This window comes from Maniola hyperantus, chromosome 12 (genome assembly GCF_902806685.2).
Source record: "Maniola hyperantus chromosome 12, iAphHyp1.2, whole genome shotgun sequence".
NCBI classification, from domain to species: Eukaryota; Metazoa; Arthropoda; class Insecta; order Lepidoptera; family Nymphalidae; genus Maniola; species Maniola hyperantus.
The window spans coordinates 14220855-14240913 of NC_048547.1; the positions used below are offsets into that span (position 1 = coordinate 14220855).

The 20059-nt window shown below is 39.7% G+C and overlaps 1 long non-coding RNA gene across 1 annotated transcript in view; it reads left to right on the top strand.

Moving 5' to 3' along the window:
* LOC138403142 (uncharacterized) overlaps positions 1-3454 on the top strand; it is a 55021-nt gene extending 51567 nt beyond the window's left edge. The window contains exon 2 of the long non-coding RNA XR_011237421.1: positions 3224-3454. This is a non-coding gene — a long non-coding RNA (uncharacterized lncRNA). The remainder of the gene's footprint in view (positions 1-3223) is intronic.
* The last annotated feature ends 16605 nt before the right edge of the window (positions 3455-20059 follow it).

Consider the following 20059-nt stretch of genomic DNA (forward strand, 5'->3'; position numbering starts at 1 on the left):
ACAATAACAAAAAATGAGTTCGGTAAAAAAATAAAATAAAAAAAATCCGTGTTTTGTCTTTTTTTTAAAGTCAAAACATGTTGTCATGTTAAATCACTAATATTCCCATTTCCTCTCCAACTAAGCGTAAAGCTTGTGCTAGGAGTAGGTACGACAATAGTGCAACGGGCGGGGTTTGAACCGTCGATCTTTCAGTTTTCAGTCCACTCCTGTACCCGTTGAGCTATTGAGGCTCATATGCATATTATTATAAATATATTCAATTCCGCATTTTTTAAATTAAAGTATGATATCATTTTACAATTTACCTCATGTTTTAAATATACTGATCATAAACATACAAATTCTTCAACATATTAGGTTAAATATATTAACCTCCGACATATAGTATGTAAATTCCACCGCGACCTTAGCCAGTCTCTACTCATCTTCCAACTCATTACAATTTTAATGTTAATCCTTGGAATAGTAATTTTTTGACATTTGGATTTTGTTTGTCGTAGAATCTTATTCATCATCATCATCATGATCAACCCATCACCGGCTCAATACAGAGCGCGGTTCTCCTCTCAGAGTGAGAAGGGTTTTTGGTCATAGTCTACCACGCTGGCCATGTGCGGATTGGTAGACTTCACATACCCTTGAGAACATTATGGAGAACTCTCAGGCATGCAGGTTTCCTCACGATGTTTTCCTGCACCGTTAAAGCAAATGATATTTAATTAATTAAAACGCACATAGCTCTGAAAAGTTAGAGGTGCGTGCCCGGGATCTAACCCCCGACCTCCGATTAGAAGGCGGACGTCCTAACCACTAGGCTATCACAGCTTATTAATAGCAAATCTCTTATCTATCTAAAGAATCTTATTAATAGCAAATTATTATAAATGCCGTGTTTATATAGCTTGGACAATAGGTATGTACTATTCAAAGTTACTGTTCATTTCACCCCGAATACCTAAACCAGTTATCTAACGGTTTCCAATATACATATTTATGAATTCGTGCGCGTGGATCTAGGTTTATAAAAATCCCGTAGGAAATCTCAGATTTCCCGGGATAAAAAGTAGCCTATTTCACTCTCCAGGTCTTTAACTATACCCATGCAGAAAATCACGTCGATCCGTTGCTTCGTTGCGACGTGATTGAAGGACAAACCAACAAACCAAGAAACAAACACATATTCGCATACTGATGTGCAGACTTCCCACGCGTTTGGACATCCCATCCCAAATAGGAGCCTAATTTGATGATGGAGTGATTCCACACTCCATCATCAAGTTAGTCTCAGGCTATTATCTAGCAACTACATATAGGACCTAAACAAACACCTTTGAGAATATTATAAAGAGCTCTCGAGTCTCAGGCATGCAGGTTTCCACACACGATGTTTAAGTTTTCCTTCACCGATAAAGCAAGTGATGTTTAATTGCTTAAAACCTACTTACATAACTTTGAAAGTTAGAGATGCGTGTCCGGGATCGAACCTTGGACCCCCTAGTAGGAGGCTGGCGTCTTAACCACTAGGCTATCACCGGTTTTACGATCGCTGGTTAACAAGGCAAGAATAAGCACCATTGCGTCAGGTATTAAACTTGTCTTCTATATAGAAAAGAAAAAGCTGACTAACTGACTGACTGACTGATTTATCAACGCACAGCTCAACTACTGGATGGATCGGGCTGAAATTTGGCATGCAGATAGCGATTATGACTTTTGAAAATTCAACCTCTAAAAGGGTGAAACAGTGGTTTGAAATTTGTGTGGTCCACGGGGGCATAAGCTAGTGTGGATATAAAATTACTATGAAGGCGAAAGTGTCCCAGTTTGTTAGTTTGTCCTGCAATCACCCCGCAAGGGAGCAACGTGAACGGGTCGACGTGATTTCTTGCACCAATATAGAGAGTTTATGACTAATTGACAAGTGACATAGGCTAGTGACATTTTAATCATAGAAAATCAAAAAGTTTCCGTAGTATTTTTCGAAACTTAAATCCACGCAGGCGAAGTCGCGGGCGTCAGCTACTCAATGATAGGTATAATCTTTAATGTACATATTATACGAAATTCTGCTCCATATATTTGATTTATTTTAAAGTCGTTAGACATCTTCGGGGGATCAAGTCTTGTAAGGCAAGCAGCCTACATTATCTAGCGCATCTTCGATTGATGCCTCTGATTCACTGCATCCGACACGATTGTTGTTTCAGTGACGACCATAATTTTTACTCGACTGCCGATAAAAGTGTAAGGTTTCAGGGATGGTACATGTGTGTATGTGAGTATATTTATTTAAAAAAATATATTTATTCTAAATAGGTAATCAATTACACTTTTTGATGGTTGGTTGTTAGATTTGTAAGATAATAATATTATGGTGGTGAAAATATATCTTCGAAATAACTCATAACTCCATAACTTCGAAATGCCTGAACCGGTTTGGATTTACAGGGTATCGTTAGAATTCTTACATAATCCCGAGTGACACTGACTATAATTTTTTTGAGAAAAAATCAATATGTCAGCTGTGTGGTGCCATTTATAAATATTTTTTTTTAAACTTTTTATTTCCTTTTTTTTGGCAGGGCAGTCCTGTTTTTTTTTAATTATTTTATTACTTGTTTGAAAAGGAAGTGATATTATGAGTCCGTTCGTCTGTCAGCGGGCTGTAACCCATGAACCGTAATAGGTAAAGAGTTAAAAATTTCACACAAAATGTATTTTTCTATTGCCGCTATAACAACAAATGTTACTAAAAATTTCAAAATGGGCGTCATAAAAATTACAAAAAAATTAAAAAGTGTTATTTCTTGTACGATGGAGAGGGACCCCTTCGTGTGAGGGTCCGACTTGCAATTGACTGATTTTTTTATAGGATTCACAAACTGGTCAACATGAAATAAATTTATAATATTCTTGATTTTTAAATGAAATTATCATTGTTAACCGATCGTATCGGACGTATTAGTCAACTAGCCTAAAGACACCACGAAAGTGAATGCCAAGGTCGGCACGCTAATTTGAGCGCGTTCGGGTGTTACATAATCGTACTCTTCACTTCGCCTACTGCTTGAATCTGACGTGCAGTTAAAGTCTGTTCGCTTAGACACGGTAGCCCTCTGCAGTGTCGACTTCAAAATTTGCCACGTGTGCCGTCTCTGGAGATCTTTCATTTAAAAAATCATCATTTTATAAATCAAATTAATCATTTATAGGGTACTAGGTCTAGTGGGAGGCTTCGGCCGTGGCTAGTTACCACCCTACCGGCAAAGCCGTGCCGCCAACCGATTTAGCGTTCCGGTACGATGCCGTGTAGAAACCAAAGGGGTATGGGTTTAATAAAAACTGCCATACCCCTTCCAGGTTAGCCCGCTATCATCTTAGACTGCATCATCACTTACCACCAGGTGAGATTGCAGTCAAGGGCTAACTTGTATCTGAATAAATAAATAAAAAGGTATTTTTACTAGTTAATTGTCTTTTATATTGTCATATTATTATATTGTAAAGCTTGCTTAAATTATTTGGTCTCTTTAAACGTACTAGTATAAATTTATAATTAATAACTATTTAAGTAATCTGTAAAACAAAATTGTAATCCTATTTGGCCTTATTTTTAATCTGTTATTATGGAAAATTATAATATTGTAGATATGTATCGATGTTGATTGCAAATAAACGAATAAAATAAAATAAAAAATATATTCGTACTAGATGATATCCGCGACTTCATCCGCGTGGATTTCGGTTTTTAAAAATCCCGTGGGAAGTCTTTTATTTTCCTGGATAAAAAGTAGCCAATGTGTTAAACCAGGGTATAATCTGTCTCCATTCCAAATCATCCAAATCCGTTCAGCTAACATCCAAACATCCACACTTTCACATTTATAATATTATTATACCTAGTAGGTAGGACAATAAGAACAAAAACCGGCCAAGTGCGAGTCAGACTTGCGCACCGAGGGTTCCGTATCTACTACAGTCGTATTTTTTCGACATTTTGCAGAGTTGGTAAACTAAAAACTATTATGCTTAAAAAAACTTTTTCAGAATGTACCTACTGCTTAACAACTTAATGGGTGTACCTATTAAGTTTTAAATTACCTTACCTATCTTACCTTAATTTAAGGTCTAAGTGAACAGACCATAGGATGATTGATGTGGTGACACTAAATGGTAAATCGTGCAGTTCCGATGACCTCTCGGACGTTGTAACACCTTTGCATAGTAATATTTAAATACGAGACATGACGTTTCCCTTCTCTATGCGATCAAATCGAGTACTTTTTATTTTATTTTATTCAGATAGGTATTAACAATTAGCCATTTTAGCGTTTAAACTATCGTATGATTTCCATTAAATATAGTATCATGATATATATTAATGGGGAGTCTTAACTGTAACTTAAATTAAAATAAAATTAAGTCTTAACCGCGACGCGTGCGCGAACTGACTCCCTTGAAAAAGGACACGGGATGGGTTTGAAACTAGTCGGGCTAACGTCGACTAAACACGTGAGTATAGCCGGGTGGGAGATATTATATATAAGTTAGCCACTGACTGCAAAATCAAACAGTTCCCACGGGATTTTTAAAAAACCTAATTCCACGCGGACTAAGTCGCGGGCATCAGCTAGCTAGCTAGTTAGATAATCAGGATGGCTTAGCGTGCTCTCCGAGGTAAATACTAAACGAAAAACTCATCTTAAAATACTACTTAAACATTTTTTGAAACCCAATTATCTTCTCTATAATATAAAAATGAATCACTTAATGTGTTGCTGATCGCAAATCTCGAGAACCGCTGAACCGATTTCACTAATTCTTTTTTTGTAATATTCCTTGAAGTACGAGGATGGTTCTTACGGAGAGAAAATTTAATTCAACTTCCCCCTCAATTTTCTAAGCTTCACCCGAGCGAAGCCGGGGCGTGTCAGCTAGTTTTGAATAAAAATCTTTTTCTTTTCTATTCTATTCTTCTTTTTACAACAATGCACATAAAGACCTGAGGCATACATTCGAACGTATGCAAACTAGGATGACGTGTTTGTATATAAAAGTGCGAAATTTATATTCCAATCACAGTCGTCGCCACTTCGCCGAAATATCCACCGACAAAATGAAATCCGTGAGTATTCCCTTTAAACTATCAATCTTCTTATTCCTTCTAGAATATTCCCAGTTATTACCCAGGTTCTGCTTATTATAATAAGACTAGATGATACCCGCCCGCGACTTCGTCCACGTGGATGTCATCATCATCGTCAACCGATAGACGTCCACAGCTGGACATAGGTCTCTTGTAGGGACTTCCACCCGCCACAGTCTTGCGCCGCCTGAATCCAGCAGCTTCCTGCGACTCGTCTGATGTCGTCCGTCTACCTAGTAGGGGGTCTTCCAACACTGCGTCTCCCGGTGCGAGGTCGCCATTCCAGCACCTTGGGACCCCACCGTCTATCGGTTTTACGAACTATGTGCCCTGCCCATTGCCACTTTCGCCTTTATAATATTAGTGGGAACTGGGAACAAATCAAAATTTAAAAAAAATCACCTCCGACATGTGAATTGTATGGGTCTACGTTTGTTATCTGATCATCTTCTGGCTCCATCATCAGAAAGATCACTGGCAGCACACACTGTTCTGTTCTACTTTTTTTTTTGATCTTGACTTGAGCTTAACTTTCAAAAAAAAAGTTATAGTTCAGCGCTTGGCTGCAATCAGACTTACTAACAAGTGATGATGCAGCTTGAGATGGAACGCACTTGCCTATGAAGATGCCTCACCCTTGACTTGAAGGTACCCATATTATAATTGGAGGGGAAACTGATGTCGGAAGGGTGTTTCATATTCGAATTAGAAGGAGGCAAATTGCTTACGTACGTTGCCTATTTATAAAAGTGCCGTAAAAGACTCCGTTAGGGTTTTGTAAAAAAAAGGCTAAAAAATATTATGTGGAAACAACTATAGTATATTGGGTCTCATAAAACTATAATTGAGATCCCTACCCATCTGATTAATATTCTTATCGTATCAATGTGAGATCATAGAGACTAAAATATTGTGCCTGTTTTGGCCGACGTCGACATTGAAATTAAGTAAACCTGTATCAAGCACAAGGCCACCGCGTGCTCATCTGGCTAGATCGTCCAAGTCATCTGGGCTACATGCTACATCACTACTGATCATCAGCTCCAACACGGTTTTTAGGGTTCCGTACCTCAAAAGGAAAAACGGAACCCTTATAGGATCACTTTGTTATCTGTCTGTCTGTCAAGAAACCTACAGGGTACTTCCCGTTGATCTAGAATCATGAAATTTGGCAGGTCGGTAGATCTTATAGCTGACATTTGGTTAAAAATCTGAAAACCGTGAATTTAGGGTAAGATCACACAAAAAAAATTAAATTGTGGTCATGAACTAGTATTTACAACTTTCGAAGTGAGTGACTATATCAAATGGGGTATCATATGAAAGGTCTTCACCTGTACATTCTAAAACAGATTTTTATTTATTTTTATGCATCATAGTTTTTGAATTATCGTGCAAAATAACGAAAAAATACAACTGTAGTACGGAACCCTCATTGCGCGAGCCTGACTCGCACTTGTTTTTAATTCTGATTAACAGGATTTTATAGGTGACCTATATGCTAACCCCATCGTTATTGTTCACTGCCATTAACTCAATTGTAGTGAATGGCTGAATTTATAATATTCTTGCTGCAAATAATTATTATCTACTAGCTGCCCCGGCGAACTTCGTACCGCCTAACAGTCGATTCAATTTTTTTAAATTTTTCTCTCAGTAAGAACCATCCTCGTACTTCAAGGAATATTATAAAAAAAGAATTAGCGAAATCGGTTCAGCTGTTCTTGAGATTTGCGATCAGCAACACATTCAGCGATTCATCTTCATATAAAAATGAATCGCTGAATGTGTTGCTGATCGCAAATCTCAAGAACAGCTGAACCTTTTTTTATAATATTCCTTGAAGTACGAGGATGGTTCTTACGGAGAGAAAAATTTAAAAAAATTGCCTAAAAAATAATCGACTGTAAGGCGGTACGAAGTTCGCGCCGGGGCAGCTAGTTTTTATATATAGAAAGAAGATTATGCATTGCTGTCAGAGATGGGCATGGCTACTTTGAAATTATTTTCATTTGGTGAAATACACAGTGATTTCACAGGCTATTTTTCATGGAAAGCGATTTTAAAATTTTCGTAAGTACTTATTAGTGTTTGCAACATTGAAAATTGTGATCAAAATTAGAGCTATTATGCTCTGATATAATTAACAGGTGGTTTTTCGTGGAAAGTGAATTTTCACATTTATAATTGTAGTTTGTAGAGATGGACGCTTTCACAGGTAGTGTGTTAAAAATCACCAGAATAGTCTTTTCATTGTCAAGTGTAATAACATGGTACTTTACATAAAGTAAAAAAAACCAGCCAAGTGCGAGTTAGGCTCGCACACTGAGGGTTCCGTAATACAGTCTTATTTTTTCGACATTTTGCACGATAATTCAAAAACTATGATGCATAAAAATCAATAAAAACCTGTTTTAGAATGCACAGGTAAAGCCCTTTCATATGATACCTCACTTGATATAGTTATCTTACTTTGAATTTTGAAAATACTAAATATTAGTTCATCACCACAATTTTATTTTTTTTGTGTGATCTAACCCTAAATTCACGGTTTTCAAATTTTTTCCCTAAAGCCCGCTGTAAAACCCACCTACTTGCCAAATTTCATGATTCTAGGTCCCTCAATGTATCGTATCTACTTCAAGATAACTGAAAAAGCTGTGCAACGCATACAAAATGCGTGCACTAGATTCTGTTTTGACGTTCCGAGAAGAAGCCATATTACACCTGTAATCAACAGTCATAAAATCCTCAGTATGAAATCACGTAGGAACTTACACTTGGCAATGATGATTCACAGAGTAATATTTAATAAGCGACCGCCGTATTTATATGAAAGACTACAGTGGCGTAAGAACAGAGGCACGACTCGAGTGCAACAGAAAAGAAAACTTGCTGTACCTGCTCATAAAAAGGCAGGGTTCAGGGGCTGTTTTCGTTTTGCTGCAGCAAAGGTTTGGAATGATCTCCCACCTCCTCTCCGTGAATGGAATAGTCCTACAAGCGAAATGACGATAAAAAATAAATTAAGGAATTTTTACTTAAATGACCAGATAGAGGCAGCTAAATTTATTTACAGTTAATAATTAGTACCATTAAAACTAGGCAAATTATTACAAATATATATTGTTTTTTCTTTTAAAGATAATTATATGTTCACTAGATGATGTTGCTGTATATTACTGATAGGTATTTTTAAATGATTAAGAGCTTTATTCTTTAGGCTAAGCTGGGAAGGGACATTTTTTTATATTTTTTATATTTTATATACTTATATTTTACATTTATTTTTTACTGCTATTTTTTAGATTTTGTTCTTTTTTATGTTACTGTTTTGGTTTAGTTTGTTCTTTTTATGTCACTGTTTTGGTTTAGTTTATACAAAGTTTTATTGATCAATACAGAGATAACGCAACGGGCGCGGTGCGTTTTTATTAATCAATATAAATTTATGGCGCAAACTGAAAACCAGCGCCGAGCATTGTGAGCAGTGCTCGGCTATGCTGAGTTTGCGACCTTTTGTTTATTGTTAGTTTTTAGTTTAGATAGTATATTAGATATAACATTGTACCTACATACTAGTTACTAGCAATAATGTAAACAATAAAGCATATTTATTATTATTATTATTATTATTATTATTAAGATGCTAAAGAGCGTGAGAGCGAGAACACTCGCATCGTTGGGAATCGAAGGGAAAACAACTAGTTAAATTATTGATACAGCGAGCAACCGCTTGCTACATTTAATTTTTTAAATAAAATATGTGAGAAAATTTACTTTCCGTGAAAACCACCTGTGAAATATCAGCGATATTGATCTTGATCATAATTTCTAGTTACACAATTATAGCAAACGATTGTAAGTTCAAAAGTTAAAAAATCATTTTCCGTGAAAAATCACCTGTGAAATCACTGTGAAAAAATAAATAATTTCACCAAAAGTGATTTAAAAGTAGCAGTCATGCCCACATCTAGTGATAACCCACGCCTAACTCGTGGGCCGTCGCAACCTATTTGTTCTGAAATGACCTTTGATAACCATCTCGGAGGATTATTATTAACACGCCATTGGCCAATCCTGATGTGGTCATGTCAACGTATGAGAGATTGTAAAACTAATTTCACAAGCGTCGGCGCATCATTGGCCATTATTATTTATTGAACATGTTTTAGCAATTGGTTTTGTTAATTCATCATCATCATCATCATCATCAGCCTGTGGACGTCCACTGTTGGACATAGGCCTTCCCTAAAGAGCGCCACCACACCCGGTCCTCAGCCTTCCTCATCCAGCCACTTCCCGCCAGCCTCTTTATATATCGTCGGTCCATCGTGCTGGAGGGCGTCCCACACTACGCTTGCTTAAACGCGGTCTCCACTCAAGGACTTTCCGGCTCTAACGGCCATTTGTTAATTCAATGCTAATAAATTATTATATGAAGTAGGTACTAGCCAGTGTTTCCATATGTAAATCGAGAATTACCGTGTTGAAGGGTTAAAATTACGGTGTTTCTAGATTAAATTACTGTGGATTAGCTAAAAGAATACCGTGTAAATTACCGTGTCATTTTTAAAAGAAAAAAGTCACGAATTTGCTTTTTAATCAATTATTAATATTATTCTGAATCTGACTCTCCTAGCATAGCAATATCTTTTTCATATACGGGTTTATTCATATTAATATTTTGGTAAATCTCATTAATTTTACATTAATTCACTCCTTCCTAATTGCTTGAATAAGGACGAAAATAGATTGCTGAGATTATTATGAATTTTTTACGTGATTTTTGTATTACGATGACACGGTCAAGGTAATGGCATGTTTACCTTGACGGTAGATTAGGACTGAATTACGGTGCATCTACGGTAATTACCGTGTACATGGAAACACTGGTACTAGCTGATACCCGCGACTTCGTCCTCGGGGTATGCCCGGGTTAGCGCGGGGGCTGTACGGGTGTGCGGGGCATTCCCTCCCCGATTGCCATCTCGACCTGTCGCGTACTATAGGTTCTTAAAAAATTCCGTGGGAACTCATTGCTTTCCCTGGATATAAAGTAGCCTACGTCTATTACCCGGATGCCGTTATGTCTGTTTTAAAAATCCCGTGGGAACTCTTCGATTTTCGGAGATAAAAATAGCCTATGTAGGTACGTCACCGGAATGCAAGCTATCTCTATATCAAGTCAAAATCTGTTAACTGATGTATTTATTTATTTTATCTAAATATATAAAAGGAAAATGTGACTGACTGACTGACTGACTGATTGACTGACTGATCTATCAACACACAGCTCAAACTACTGGACAGATCGGGCTGAAATTTGCCATGCAGATAGCTATTATGACGTAGGCATCCGCTAAGAAAGGATTTTTGAAAATTCAACCCGTAAGGGGGTGAAATAGGGGTTTGAAATTTGTGTAGTCCACGCGGATGAAGTCGCGAGCATAGGCTAGTTTTATTATAAAGGCACACAAAACAGGTTTCAGCTATAAATGGACCAAATAAAAAAAAAAACAATAGATTAAGATCTAAGCGGTAACCCTTAATATGTGTACAGATCGCGCGGCGAGAGTTTGGCTTTGACCTTCGGGTGGAGGGGATTACTGCGCATGGGTACTGTCACGCACACAATACTTTTCCTTTTTTATGTACCAGGTTGGATATTTGAGTGGGTCAAAATTCATGTACAGTGGTAATAATGCTAGAAAATAATACGAAATAGATAAACTTCTTCATTTATTAAAACTATTGATAGTTATTTTACTTATATAAAATGTTTATTTCCTTTTAAAGTTTACAGAGACAGCGATGAAAATTCTAAATAATTGTTTTTTAATAAAATTATTTATTCCAAGATACATGTAAAATTGGTACATACAAACAAAAGAAAACTTAAAATAATTATGAAATACAAAAGTTAACATTAAAAAAAAGTCTTAGCAGCAGTGCTATTCAGATTCTTATATAATAAACAATTAACGAAAATAGCAATTCACTTGTGAACGTGATTGTACAAACAGAGGCAGGGAACGACTGGAGCAGTGGAGCGCCAATCAGAGCACCGCGTGCGCCTACACACCCGCCCCGCACCCCACTAATTGCCCGTTGATACCCAATTTCTGATTTCTGCGCAATAACGGTCAAAGCCAAACTCTCGCCGCGCGTACTGTACACAACAATGCTTAAATAAATATATGCACTAACTAACTGATATGATACAATTTATAAAAACACAAAAAAAAAGAAATACAAGAAAATTAACTATGAAAAGGAAACGAGCAGACACATTTTTGCATTTATAATAAGCTTTTACCCGCAACTTTGTCCGCTTGATATAATTTATAGCCTATCTCTTCTTCTCGCGTCGGTCCCTCAATTTTGAGAATCGTGGCTCCCTCGAGAGACCTTCTTCGCGATGTTGCACCATTGTTGGAGGCCGTACGGAAGGCATTGCAGAAGGGTGTGTCGACCGCTTCTGGAATCTGGTCGTACCAACGTCTCGGGCTTCGTCTGCGGGGTCTCTTTCCTCCCATCATGCCAGTGATCAGCAGTTTCTCTATGCTACTCGCGTTTTTCCTAGCAATGTTTTTTTATTTTTTTTTTATTCAGATACAAGTAAGCCCTTGACTGCAATCTCACCTGATGGTAAGTGACGATGCAGTCTAAGGTGGGAGCGGACTAACCTGGAAGGAGTACGGCAGTTTTTAATAAACCCATAAGTACACCTTTGGTTTCTACACGGCATCGTACCGGAACGCTAAATTGCTAAGCGGCACCGCTTTGCCGGTAGGGTGGTAACTAGTCACGGCCGAGGCCTCCCACCAGACCAGACAATTTAGAAATTATAAAATTCCAAATCCCTGCCAGGAATCGAACCCGGGACCTCCCACTAATAAGACCACAGCGCTTATCACTGCGCCAGGGAGGTCGTCAAAAAATGTGACCGAAGTAGTCGAACATCCGCCGCAGAGATACATATTACTATGTTGGACATACATATTACTATGTTGGACAGCCGTATCCTGATTTTCAATGTATTTAAAATCTTCTTCAACATATATCACTCGGGAATAATGTAATCCAAACTTAGAAACTGACCTCTTTATAATATTAGTGTAGATCAGTATGAATGCATTATGTTCCATAATGATTATTGTATTCTATATCTATTCTATTCCAGTTCATCGCATTCACCCTGTTCGTGGCAGCGGCCGTTGCCCTCCCCTTGACTCCCAGCACTGACTCCAGGAACGCTGAGATCCTCAGCTACGAGTCAGACAACATCGGCGTCAATGGCTACAAGTTCGCGTAAGTTCATCATCATCATCATTCACCCTGTTCGTAGCAGCGGCCGTCGCCCTCCCCTTGACTCCCAGCACTGACTCCAGGAACGCTGAGATCCTCAGCTACGAGTCAGCCAACATCGGCGTCAATGGCTACAAGTTCGCGTAAGTTCATCATCATCATCATTCACCCTGTTCGTGGCAGCGGCCGTCGCCCTCCCCTTGACTCCCAGCACTGACTCCAGGAACGCTGAGATCCTCAGCTACGAGTCAGACAACATCGGCGTCAATGGCTACAAGTTCGCGTAAGTTCATCATCATCATCATTCACCCTGTTCGTGGCAGCGGCCGTCGCCCTCCCCTTGACTCCCAGCACTGACTCCAGGAACGCTGAGATCCTCAGCTACGAGTCAGACAACATCGGCGTCAATGGCTACAAGTTCGCGTAAGTTCATCATCATCATCATTCACCCTGTTTGTGGCAGCGGCCGTCGCCCTCCCCTTGACTCCCAGCACTGACTCCAGGAACGCTGAGATCCTCAGCTACGAGTCAGACAACATCGGCGTCAATGGCTACAAGTTCGCGTAAGTTCATCATCATCATCATTCACCCTGTTCGTAGCAGCGGCCGTCGCCCTCCCCTTGACTCCCAGCACTGACTCCAGGAACGCTGAGATCCTCAGCTACGAGTCAGACAACATCGGCGTCAATGGCTACAAGTTCGCGTAAGTTCATCATCATCATCATTCACCCTGTTCGTGGCAGCGGCCGTCGCCCTCCCCTTGACTCCCAGCACTGACTCCAGGAACGCTGAGATCCTCAGCTACGAGTCAGACAACATCGGCGTCAATGGCTACAAGTTCGCGTAAGTTCATCATCATCATCATTCACCCTGTTTGTGGCAGCGGCCGTCGCCCTCCCCTTGACTCCCAGCACTGACTCCAGGAACGCTGAGATCCTCAGCTACGAGTCAGACAACATCGGCGTCAATGGCTACAAGTTCGCGTAAGTTCATCATCATCATCATTCACCCTGTTCGTGGCAGCGGCCGTCGCCCTCCCCTTGACTCCCAGCACTGACTCCAGAAACGCTGAGATCCTCAGCTACGAGTCAGACAACATCGGCGTCAATGGCTACAAGTTCGCGTAAGTTCATCATCATCATCATTCACCCTGTTCGTGGCAGCGGCCGTCGCCCTCCCCTTGACTCCCAGCACTGACTCCAGGAACGCTGAGATCCTCAGCTACGAGTCAGACAACATCGGCGTCAATGGCTACAAGTTCGCGTAAGTTCATCATCATCATCATCACCCCGCCGTGCTCAGTAGTAGGCCGGCGCTGGGTTGATTATGATGATATTTTAAAAGATACAACAGTTTAAAATATTATATTTGTCAACAGTTTCCAAACCAGTGACGGCAAAATAGTCTCCGAAGACGCCGTCCTCAAGAACGTTGGTCAAGAAAACGAAGTTCTTGAAGTCCGAGGGCAGTACTCCTACCCTGGTGATGATGGCAGGATCTATACCATCTACTACGTGGCCAACGAGAAGGGATACCAGCCCTCAGGAGACCACCTCCCCAAATGAACCACCCTTGACCGTCTAGTTGGATTTGCCTAGTTAGGATTAGTGAATGTATGTTTTTTTGATTCCACAAACCTACTTCTTTGTTTTATTTGTGTTAAATGATTTAACAGTGCACCACAGGTGGCTCACTACTGAACACAGGACTTCTCCTGTGTTCAGTAGTGCGCTAGCCAAGTGTGGATTGGTAGACTTTACAGACCTTTGAGAACATTATGGAGAACACTCAGGCGTGCAGGTTTCCTCACGATGTTTTCCTTCACCGTTAAAGCAAGTGATATTTAATTGATTAAAAGGCACATAACTCCGAAAAATTAGAGATGCCTGCTCGGGATCGAATCCCCGACATTAAAAAAAATCAATGATGGTGGATGAGATCGAAACTAGGGCTTACGTCGACTGAACATATTGTGATTATAGCCGGAATAATCTATATTCATAACAAAAACTAACTACACTTATTATCTAAATAATGTAAAAGGAAAATGTATAGAGCATCAATAGCTCAACGGGTAAAGTAGTGGACTGAAAACCGAAAGGTCGACGGTTCAAACCCCGCCCGTTGCACTATTGTCGTACCTACTCCTAGCACAAACCTGACGCTTAGTTGGAGAGGTAATGGGAATATTAGTCATTTACAATGGCTAATATTCTTTAAAAAAAAAAAGTGACTGACAGACTGATATATCAACGCACAGCTCAAACTACGGGACGAATCGGGCTGAAATTTGGCTACGAAAGGGTTTTTGAATTTGAATTCAACACCTTAAAGTCCGCGTGGCCTACACAAATTTCAAACCCCTATTTCACCCCCTTAGAGGTTGAATTTTCAAAAATCCTTTCTTAGCGGATGCCTACGTCATAATAGCTATCTGCATGCCAAATATTAGCCCGATCATTCCAGTAGTTTGAGCTGTGCGTTGATAGAACAGTTAATCAGTCAGTCACCTTTTCTTTTTATATATTTAGACTAACCACACGTATAATTTTCTTACAAAATTATTTGAAAATTCCTAGACAAAAAACAAAGAAAAAAGAGTCTTTTAAGCTCGTTTCCTTCTTAGCTTTGAGACGGAGCACAAAGGCGTGATTGTGACTGAGATACAGAGACAAAGCCGTTCAGGTAAAGGCTGCGCGAGCTGCAACAATCCATTAGTACACTCACCTAGATCAAAGTTAATCGAAGGAGGAGCCGCCACACAGGGAAAAGGACGCGTTGTGGTAATAGACTGCGTGTACAACTGATGTGTGCTCCACTTTTTATTTATTTTTAACTAGCTTTTACTAACGACTTCGTCCGCGTGGACTACACAAATTTCAAACCCCTATTTCAGACCCTTAGGGGGTTGAATTTTCAAAAATCCTTTCTTAGCGAATGCCTAGCGAATGCATGCCAAATTTCAGCCCGATCCGTCCAGTAGTTTGAGCTGTGCGTTGATAAATCAGTCAATCAGTCAGTCACCTTTTCCATTTATATACATATTTAGAACTAGCTTATGCTCGCAACTTCGTCCGCGAGGACTACACAAATTTAAAACCCCTATTTCACACCCTTAGGGGTTGAATTTTCAAAAATCCTTTCTTAGCGAATGCCTACGTCATAATAGCCATCTGCATGCCATAACCTACACCTTGAGGAAATTTCTAAATAAGTTTAAATACATATCAAAAACTGCGGAACCGGCACGATTCGAACCTGTGTCTCCTGTTAAAGTTAAAGTACGCTCTATAGATTTTAGCTCAAGCTTCGCGTTATCAGGGATAAGTTCCGCAATTTTTGATATGTATTTCAAATTATTTACTGACCTAACTTCTTAAAAATTTGTATTATCAGTTTATATTTATTCACGATTCTTGCTATCTACTCAATTAAGGTTACAAATAATGAATTGGAAGATTCGTATACAAGTGGATTTTTTGTACAATGAACAATCAAAGCAAGTAGTAGAGTATATTTCAAGTAGAGCGCAGCGTGTAAGGTAAGCATGTAAGAGTGTGATTACATCTGCGACTTCAAAGACGCTTTGATACGAGGTGCTAATGCAGTAATGTAACGTCTTTCTCCACAGTGTATACCTTGCATTGCTTTGTACTAATACTTTTACTGCAGTGTTACTACGTGCGTTTTTCTTTACAGTGTATACCTTGCTTTGCTTTACTCACTGACTTAATACGTGTAATGGACTGATGACGTCATTGTTTCCAAATCCAGAGTGTGGTTTTTAGGGTTCCGTACCTCAAAAGGAAAAACGGAACCCTTATAGAATCACTTTGTTGTCTGTCTGTGTGTCTGTCTGTCTGTCTGTCGGTCTGTCAAGAAACCTACAGGGTACTTACCGTTGACCTTGACTCATGAAATTTGGCACGTAGGTAGGTCTTATAGCTGACATTCGGGGAAAAATCTGAAAACCGTGAATTTGTGGTTGCATCACACAAAAAAAATTAAATTGTGGTCATGAACTAATAATTAGTATTTTCAAAGAAAGATAACTATATCAAGTGGGGTATCATATGAAGGGTCTTCACCTGTGCATTCTAAACAGATTTTTATTTATTTTGATGCATCATATTGTTTGAATTATCGTGCAAATTGTTCAAAAAAATACGACTGTAGTACGGAACCCTAGTGGCGCGAGCCTGACTCGCACTTGGCCGGTTTTTTTATTTACATTTTGAGACGACCTCCCTGGCGCAGTGGTAAGCGCTGTTGCCTTATTATATATACTAGATAGACGTTATTTTTGGCACCGGTATAGTAAGACCTGGAGAGTGACATAGGCTACCTTTTATCCCGGGAAATCAAAGAGTTCCCACGGGATTTTTAAAAACCTAAATCCAGGCGTATGAAGTCGCGAGCATCAGCTAGTCAGCTAGTTAGGCATAAGTATAAGGTTTTCTGTGTTACACGTTAGAATCACAGGATTCGCCCCTCGATCACTTTCACCGTATTTTTTATTATTCCGAGTGCCAGCCTGTTCTCACTTTTTTTCGTTTTCCACTTTTCCGGCCGCTCCGCGCGAACCGTTAAGAATCGTTTAATGACAGGAAAATTGAAAGTTTGAGCCGTTTGAGCAAAAAACTCGACTAAGTATCGTAAAAAAACTCATTCTTGAGATAACGCGAAAAAGATGCTTAGAAATATTAGCGTGGTTTGTGAATTTAACTGTTAGGGTTCCTCACTCATAAATCCATTACTTAAATCAAAATCCAATCAAATGGTTTATTCAAAATAGGTAATAAAACATTTTTTGAAAGTCCTTGGTTCCCCAGGGACTACGGCACCCTACCTGTTTCTACCTATTATTATATATATAATATATTATAATTTACAAATGTAAATTTGGCTGAATAAAAGGTTTTTATTATTATTATTATATATCAATGATCATATTAATGTTACAAGTACTAGCTTATGCTCGCGACTTCGTTCGCGTGGACTACATAAATTTCAAACCACCATTTAATCCACTCAGGGGTGAAATTACGAAAAATCCTTTCTTAGTGAATAGCGACTCTTTACAAAGAACACACCCTCCAAACATGTCTCTAGGACCAGCGGTTTGTGCGTTGATAATAATATGTCAGTCAGTCAGTCAGTCAGTCAGGATTTTGAATTTATACAGTTTATAATATTGTAATAAACCGGTTAAGATGGGTTAAGACCGCTGCGAGTCGGACTCGCACATGAAGGGTTCAGTACCATCATACAAGATTAGTAGGTAGGTACCTACTATTAATTTTTTCTAATTTACATGGCATTTTTTTTTAATTTGCTGCCAGGGTGCCAAGGGTAAAGAAAAACATCAAATTAATCGTGGTATGTACCCGCTATCTACATTAAAATAAAGCGACTTAGTTATTGAGAGATCCTACAAGTCTTAAAGTTATCTTGTCTACACTAATATTATAAAGAGGAAAACTTTGTTTGTTTGTTTGTTTGTTTGTTTGTTTGTTTGTTTGTTTGTACCGAATAGGCTCAAAAACTACTGGACCGATTTTAAAAATTCTATAAAATATGTAGGAATCATTTATTTGTTAATTAATGACAATGACATTGTTCTCTTTTTATAAACTAAGAAAAGAGGTTTACATATGTCACACCTCCCTTCTTAAACAATAACTTCCCTTACTATCTTAACTATATAAATCATCGATGCCAAAACGTCTTGGCGGCCCTCGTTTACGAACAGACTCGCGAGGCGCCCTGTCCACCACTGCTAACTCGGGCTGCTGGCTAGTGCTGGGCTCAGGCGCCGCGCGACCGGGCGACCAGGAGCTCGTCTCCCCGCCGCTCTCCTGCGGCCCTTCCTCGGGTACCGAGCTCAACGCCACTGCCACCATCGCGCCCCTGGACCGTCCCGCTGCTGATGGTCTATCACCAGTTTCAATGTTAATTGAATTACCGATATTTGAATTAATTTCCGAACATTTTTTTATCTGATCGACATGTCTAAATATCTCAGTTCCATCTCCAGTACGCAGCTTATAATTTGTACTCCCGCTTCTTCCTATGACATCCCCGTTTAACCATTTATTGCCTGTTCCGTAGTTTCGGTACCACACCCTACTTCCGACCTCGAACGATCTCTCAACTCCTCCCGCCGCAAACTCTTGACGTGCCTGGGCAGATCGAACTATATCCTCCCGTTCCGGCTTTAGCTTATCCAAACGCGTGCGTAATGACCTGCCTTGTAACAGTTTGGCTGGGCTTTCTCCTGTCGTGCTATGCTCGGTATTCCGGTATAATAATAGAAAACGACATAACGCTGTGTCTACGTCTACCCCCTGTATAAGAGCTTTCTTTATTACTCTTTTACAAATCTTAACCGCATTTTCCGCAGCACCATTAGACGAAGGATGATACGGCGCTGAAAAAATTTGTTCAATCCCGTTCTGACTTAGAAAAGTTCCAAACTCCACGCTTTGAAACGAAGCAAAATTATCACTAACTAACTGCTTTGGAAGACCAAATCTAGCAAAAATATCTCTTAATTTATTAATTACAGTTTTCGCTGTGATGGAACCCATCTTTACCACCTCAATCCATTTGGAACTAGAATCGACTACCACCATATAAGTAACCCCCGCTATAGGTCCCAAGCAATCGATATGCAGTCTTGTCCACGGGCGACTCGGCCACGGCCACATGTGCGGTGCGTGCGCCGGCGGCGCGTCGGCCACTGCGGCGCAAACCTCGCACGCGCGGCACATCGCCTCCAACGCTTCATCTATTCCCGGAAACCATACGTAGCTCCTCGCTAATGCCTTAGTTTTAACTATCCCCATGTGCGAGTCATGAAGTTCCTTCAACACTTTATCTCGGCACTCAACGGGTATTATGACCCTATGACCCCACATGAGACATCCTAGTTCGCTATATAACTCCTTCCTACGATTGAAAAATGGCCGTAATTCTTTTATTTCTACCTCCGTGGGCCAACCGTCCCTAATGTAACTTAATACTCGTCCCATGATGGGATCTCGGCAAGTAAATTTTTTTAATTCTTTATAATCAAGTAATAAAGCTTCTGAAGCAAAATGTAAATACGTTTGCTCGGGACATTCGCTCATTTGAGATTCACTATTTTCTCTATGAGCTTGTATCATCCTTGACAAACAATCAGCTGTATTTTTATCAGTACTTACATATTCAATTGAAAAATCATATGCCGACAAAATTAACGCCCATCTCTGAAGCCTGCTAGCTGTCATGTTTGGAATACCTGACTCAGCCCCAAAAATGCTCACTAAAGGCTTGTGGTCCGTTCGTAATATAAATCGGCGCCCATACAAGTATTGGTGAAACTTTTTTAACGGCAAAAATAATTGCAAGAGCCTCCTTTTGTATCTGACTGTAATTTATTTCCGCTGCCGACAGCGATCGGGAGGCATAAGCGACCGGTCGCTCGCCCCCGCCGATGTCTGCGCCTCGCTGCGCTAACACCGCGCCTATCCCAAGCGCACTCGCATCACATGTCAATATAACCGGCTTATTTACATCGTAATGCGCTAAAACCGCAGAGCTCGCCAGTAATCT